The sequence below is a fragment of the Cervus elaphus genome, chromosome 26, assembly GCF_910594005.1.
Source record: "Cervus elaphus chromosome 26, mCerEla1.1, whole genome shotgun sequence".
Taxonomy (NCBI): Eukaryota; Metazoa; Chordata; class Mammalia; order Artiodactyla; family Cervidae; genus Cervus; species Cervus elaphus.
In genome coordinates, this window is record NC_057840.1 from 48,433,417 (window position 1) to 48,439,593 (window position 6,177).

At 57.5% G+C, this 6,177-nt stretch overlaps 1 long non-coding RNA gene across 2 annotated transcripts; it reads right to left on the reverse strand.

The window, feature by feature from the left end:
• Positions 1-209: 209 nt before the first annotated feature.
• Positions 210-4,005, reverse strand: LOC122684501. 2 transcript variants are annotated; one of them, XR_006338066.1, is made up of 3 exons: positions 3,833-4,005; positions 3,389-3,579; positions 210-494 (listed from the first exon to the last, which is right to left on the reverse strand). It is a non-coding gene; the product is annotated as an uncharacterized LOC122684501 (long non-coding RNA). The 2 variants fall into 2 exon arrangements; XR_006338065.1 differs by having other exon boundaries at positions 3,828-4,005.
• Positions 4,006-6,177: the final 2,172 nt, after the last annotated feature.

A 6,177-nucleotide genomic window follows, 5' to 3' on the forward strand; every position in this document is an offset into this window, starting at 1 on the left:
CAACTGTCTCATCCTCTGTCACCCCCTTCTCCTCCTGCCTTTAGTCTTTCCCAGCATCAGGGTCTTTTCCAATAAGTTGACTCTTTGCATCAGGTGGCTGAAGCACTGGAGTTTCAGCTTTAGCATCAGTCCTTCCAATAAATGAGTTGATTTCCTTTAGGATTGACTGTTTTGATCTCCTTGCAGCCCAAGGGACTCTCAAGAGTCTTCTCCAGCACCACAATTCAAAACCATCAATTCTTCGGTGCTCAGCCTTCTTTATGGTCCAGCTCTCACATCCATGCAGGATTCTGGGGAAACCAGAGCTTTAGAGCTTTGCAAGTAGAGGGTCTCAGGGTAAAGCCAGAGCAGAGCAGGGCCACAGCTGCTTCCAGCTCCAGGGAGACAGGAGCAGAAGGTGGGGGGCTCTCCTAGAGGATGGCTCAGACATCTGGGGTGGGGGTGTGGTGTCTCCTGGGGGGGCTGGCAGAGAGGCAGGAAGTTCTAGGGATGCCCTGAAAAGAGAGAGGAAGGGGTTGAGCACTCAGGACAGCCAGGTCCCGGGGGTCAATTCAGCACACCACCGCTCCTGTCCATCCAGAGGTGCCCAGGCAGGGCATAGATGTTACCATGTGGGCCACGCCTGGGACCTGTGGCCAGCACAGGGGGGCGGGGAGAGGATGGGGACTGCAGACTGCCTCCTGCAGCTCCCGGTGCCTGGGGGTCCCTGGGCAGCACCCTGGGGCCCTCGGTCAGGGCTAGATCCTGAGGGCCAGCCAGCAGCTCGGCACGTGAAGGCCGCCTCCAGTCCCAAAGGCAGAGGTTAAGCCCTAGACACGTCCAGGCTGTGTTCTCCCCGGATGGGAGTGCCACTCGGTGACCCACAGAGGCCGCTGGAGCCGGGGCCCAGTTGGCTGGAGCAGGCGGCGGGCCACGGGGGCGACGGGGGTGACAGGGCCACGGGTGGACCCTGCTGCCCCAGGCCCCGTCGTCCTGGAGGCAGCTCCCCAGTTGCAGAGGCAGGTGAGCAAGAGTTGCAGGTCCTGCTGCTGGGTCGGAGTGACACCGAGTTCCAACCGCTCTTTTCAGTGAAGGTGGTTGTCGGCCAGGAGAGGCAGGGCCCGTGTGGAGGCCGAGGAGGCTGGGGACCAGATGAAGCAGCCTTCGCCGGCTGGGGCTCCTGGCGGCCGGCCTGCAGCCGCGTCTGTTTAGCCTCGAGTTCGCTTTCTGAGCCCTTTAGCACTCCCAGCGGTGGTCAGCACATGGACCCTGCAGCCCTGGTCACTCCCCAGCATCTCAGACGAGTCCTCGGGTCTGCGGAGCAGTGAGAAAGGACGGCCGCTGGTCAGACTCTCTTCAGGGATCGAGGCTCTGGAACCCATCTTTTCCTGAGGCCCCCCCACTCGGATCCCATCTCCGCTGGGGCTGGTGGGGGAGGCACTGAAATGGGGGTCAGGCTGTCATCCTTGGAAGAGACCCTCAGGCACCCGTGAGAAGACAGGAGCGCCGGCCCAACAGACGGACAGATGGACAGACAGATGGCCCCAGTCTCCCCGAGGCGCATGTGGACTCAGGTCACGTGGGAGCCCCAGGGACTGGCCTGCAAGGTTGTCCGGCGCCCTTAACTCCAGTCACTGGTCCAGGAAAAGCTCGCGGACCTGGGCGCTGCGCCGGGGAGAAAATTGGATTGGGCGGTGGTCTGGGACTCGGTGGCAGCAGGTGACCAGAGACTAGAAATTTGTTTTAGTTGACAGTTCAACTTTGCTGTTCAGTGTTTGTCAACATGGATTTTCACAAAAATGTCTTTCTTTTCAAATTCTTAGATTCATACCAATGCATTCAAAACAGACATAGAACTCTGAAATCAAGGGAGCTTAGTAGCATTTGCCTTCAAACCTCTGAAAACCATTATTATTTTTTGCTTCATAGGAATGTAAACATTTTTCCATTTATATTTTTCAGCTTTATTGAGGTATTATTGACAATTAAAATTGTAAGATATTAGAGTATACAGCATGATTTTTTAAACATAAACACTGTGAAAAGACCCCCCAACAAATCTAGTTAATTAACACATTCATCACCTCACATATTTTTCTCTTTTTTGGTGAACAATAACGTTCTGCTCTCTTAGAAAACTTCAGTTACACATAGTGTGGTTTCAACAAGAGTTGTCATGTTTTACATACATCCTCAGACCTTGAAAATTGTTTCTTAACATGATCATCCACAGATACGGACATGAATTTGAGTGAACTCCAGGAGATAGTGGAGGACAGGAAGTCTGCTGTGCTGCGGTCCATGAGGTTGCAAAGAGCGGGACACAACTTAGCGACTGAACAACAACAAATTCACAGATAATACACAAAGAGAAAATCTTCCGTAACCACCCACAATACCCACCACTGAAGTCAAGCATCGGCTTCCCTGGTGGCCGAGTGGTAAAGAATCTGCCTGCGATGCAGGAGACCCAGCCAGCTCTTTCCTGCTTACCGCTTGGTCTGAAACGTGGGATCACACTTAGAGCCCCCAGGCGGGTGGGTGCAGGTGCCCCCCGGTGGCAGCAGACGAGCTGAGACACAGTGAAACTGTTAGTTGCTCAGCTGTGTTCCTTTGTGACCCCATGGACTGCAGCCCACCAGGGTCCTCTCTCCATGGATTCTCCAGACAAGAATACTGGAGTGGATTGCCATTCCCTCCTCCAGGGGATCTTCCCAACCCTGGGATCGAACCTGGGTCTCCCGCATTGCAGGCACATTCTTTACGAACTATGGGGATTTTTTTGGACTTTCTTCCCTCTTGGGTCCATGTCCACGTGCTAAGTGTCCGCCTCCTTCTCCCCACAGTTCGTGCCTGAGTCCCTTTCGGCTGGACCACCTCCTGGTGGTCCACACCCCCCCATCCTCTCGTGTGGAACACCTGGCCCAAGAGAAAGGAGAGCAGCTTTGAAAAGAAAGCGCTTCCCCAGGCACCAGCGCTGACCCTCAAGGCTTTGGGAAAGCATGCTCCTTCCAGATGTCCAGCCTCGCAGAGCCTGACCCAGCACCCCTGCCTCCTTTCCGGCCCTGAACAATCAACAGCCGTGGAAGAACCTGCCGCCTGGGGGGCCTCGCAGCTGGGAGAAGCACCACAGTGGGCAGCCCTGCAGGTCCAGGCTCTGTCTGGGGACTTCCTTACGTCCCCTGTTTGAGGAGCTGGCCAGACACCTGACTGGGGGTGTAAAGCCATAACGGTATGTCCAGAATCGAGAGAGGTTTAGGGTGGAGAGAAAGGGCAGGGGCTGGAGCCGAGGAGAGAGAGACCAGGGACAGACAGGCAAGCTGGGGAGGGTCCATTTAGAGGGCTGGAGGGGGGATGGGCAGCGGGGGTGGGGGAGGGGAGGGATGGGGAGGGGAGGGGGGAGGCCCACCTGGCTCTGAAGGCCAGTCCTCTCCATGGCCTGGACCATCCTGTCTCCTTCCAGAACTTTCCACTTTCTGAGTCCCATGTTTGGTTTGGTAACTGTCGGTCTCACCCCTCAGCCAGGAACCAGGGCACTCTGTTGACCTTTGCGACTCTATCACCGCAGACACCGCCAGCCTGCAGTGTCTCAATAAAGGGCTGATAAGGATGCAAAGAACAAGTCAAACGGGCAGCATTCCTGAACCGGAGCCCGGAAGCTGATGACCTGCCCATGTCCTGCAAAGCTTGTTCCCACGTGTCCCAGAATTTCTCCTTCAAACACTGGACAGGACCAGGCAGTGAGCCCCCCCTCCCTCCCCCACCCAGGGCTGCGGTCCCTCCAGCCCCAGGATCAGGGGGGCGGTGTCGGGGGCGGGAGCATCCCTTTGAGGGGCGGGCCACCCCACCTCACTCAGAGCACCAGGCCGGGACGTGCTGGGTCTCCAGACTTCACAGGAACACGGGGCTCGGGCCTGGGAGGAGCCGGGAAGGTTTTCTGCGGGAAGGCCCGCAGGTGTGAGTGGTAGACGTGTCTATGGCCTCTGCCGCCCCCAGGGGATAGAGTGGCCGGAGGGCTGCACGCGCAGGTGGGCGGGGCCGGGCCTTGGGGGCGGGGCGGGGCCGGGCCTTGGGGCGGGGTACCGAGTTCGTCCTGCGGCTCCTGGAACCCCGGCTCCCTGGACCACTGTCCGGTGTCCTGTCCGGTGTCCGGGAGGCCCCAGGACGGCTCGGAGATGCGTGAGGGGCCACTGGTACTGAGACGTTAGGGAGAGGGGCCTTTAGAGACATTGACGGAAATGTTTAAGTACAGTCACCCTGAAGGAGGTCCTTAAACACCGCACAGCTAGGGAAGGAGGAGTTAGTGTGAGGACAAGCGAGAGGGAGCCGTGTGAACAGAGCTGACCGTAGAGCCGGGCACACGCCTCCCCCGCACCTGGGCACACAGCCTGCGGTCCAGCGCTGACCTCACCCGGGGCTGCGAGAAACGCCGGGTCTCTGCGCATACAGACCCCTCCGGTAGCTCAGAACCCGCCCGTCAGGGAGGGGGCGGGGAGCGGGCAAAGTGCTGCCCTGACTCAGACCCCGGGACACGGGAGGGGGCAGCTGCAGAATCAAGGCCGAGACATGATATTCTTCACGGAGGAGTCATTATCCAGTTCACTCAGTCGTGTCCGACTCTTTGTGACCCCATGGACTGCAGCACACCAGGCCTCCCTGTCCATCACCAAATCCTGGAGCTTGCTCAAACTCATGTTCATCGAGTCGGTGATGACATCCAGCCATCTCATCCTCTGTCATCCCCTTCTCCTCCCACCTTCAATCTTTCCCAGCATCAGGGTCTTTTCCAATGAGTCAGTTCTTTGCATCTGGTGGCCAAAGGATTGGAGTTTCAGCTTCAGCATCAGTCCTTCCAATGAACACCCAGGACTGATCTCCTTTAGGATGGACTGGTTGGATCTCCTTGCAGTTCAAGGGACTCTCAAGAGTCTTCTCCAGCACCACAGTTCAAAAGCATCAATTCTTTGGTGCTCAGCTTTCTTTATAGTCCAACTCTCACATCCATACATGACTGCTGGAAAAGCCGTAGCTTTGACTAGACGGACCTTTGTTGGCAAAGTAATGTCTCTGCTTTTTAATACACTGTCTAGGTTGGTCATAGCTTTTCTTCCAAGGAACAAGCGATCAAATTGTGAATATTATCCACTGATAATTTTAGCACACCTCAAATATGTGAAATAGCTTCTGTTTCAAACTCAAGTATGTGCTCTCATGGGATAGCCAGTGATGGAGAAAGAAACCTCGAGACTTCCGGGGGACAAGCACGGGGACAATTGCTCTCACTGTTGGGCCTAGAGCATCGGTGATGGGGCTGTCCCCCCATGTACGTGGGCTGCAGAGCAGCTGTCTGTTGGCTGCAGGGCCCCCGGTATTCCCCTATCCAGAGGCCGCTCCGTGTCCACCCTGGGTTCCCTCCTGCCACCAGCGTGGGTGGCCCCAGGGGTCGCCTGGCCTAGGCGCGCTTCTCCCTGGCTCCCAGTGATCAGCTTTGGGCCCCAGCCGTCTGTCCTGTGGACACGGCCCCTCTGCTGGCTGGTGTCCACTTCCGGCCTCAGGCTGGCCATCTGGTCCCGGAAGGTCCGCTGCTGCTGGCCTTACAGGCGGGGGCAGGGAGGCGCGGGCGGCGGGGACCGTGGGCTACCCGTTCATCGTGAGCCCCGGAACACACGGCCCTCGAGAGGCCCCGGAGGCACCTGAGTCTGCAGCTCGCAGGAGCCCCCGGTCTGGTCGTCCCCCCGCGTCCACCATTCTCCGTCACACGCACGGCCCCTTCCTGTACGTCGGACGCCGTGACGCAGCTCTGCGGGGAGGGCTGGGGGTCCAGCGCCGGGCTGGGAGTTTTGCATCACACAAGCTGATCGAGCCCGAGCTGGTCTGAGCTCAGACGTGGGCCTGCTCGGGGGTGATCTCCCTGTGGTGCCCAGGAGAGCCGGCGGAGAGCACAGAGCTGGGCTGAAACGGCCTTTTTTTTTTTTTTCCTGTAGTTTTTATTCCAATACGGCATCCAAGTGGTTACCTAACATTTTTCTAAGAGACACAAGAGCTGTCAGCTCCGTGGCAGGCTCCGGTCTAATTTCTAATCTGAACAGGATGTGAAGTTCGTGCTTTGGAAACAAGAAGTGAGAAAACGTTCCCACGGTATGGCCTCCGCGGGGCGCACCCACCGCCTCCCATCTGAGATGGAATTGTGCGGCTTAT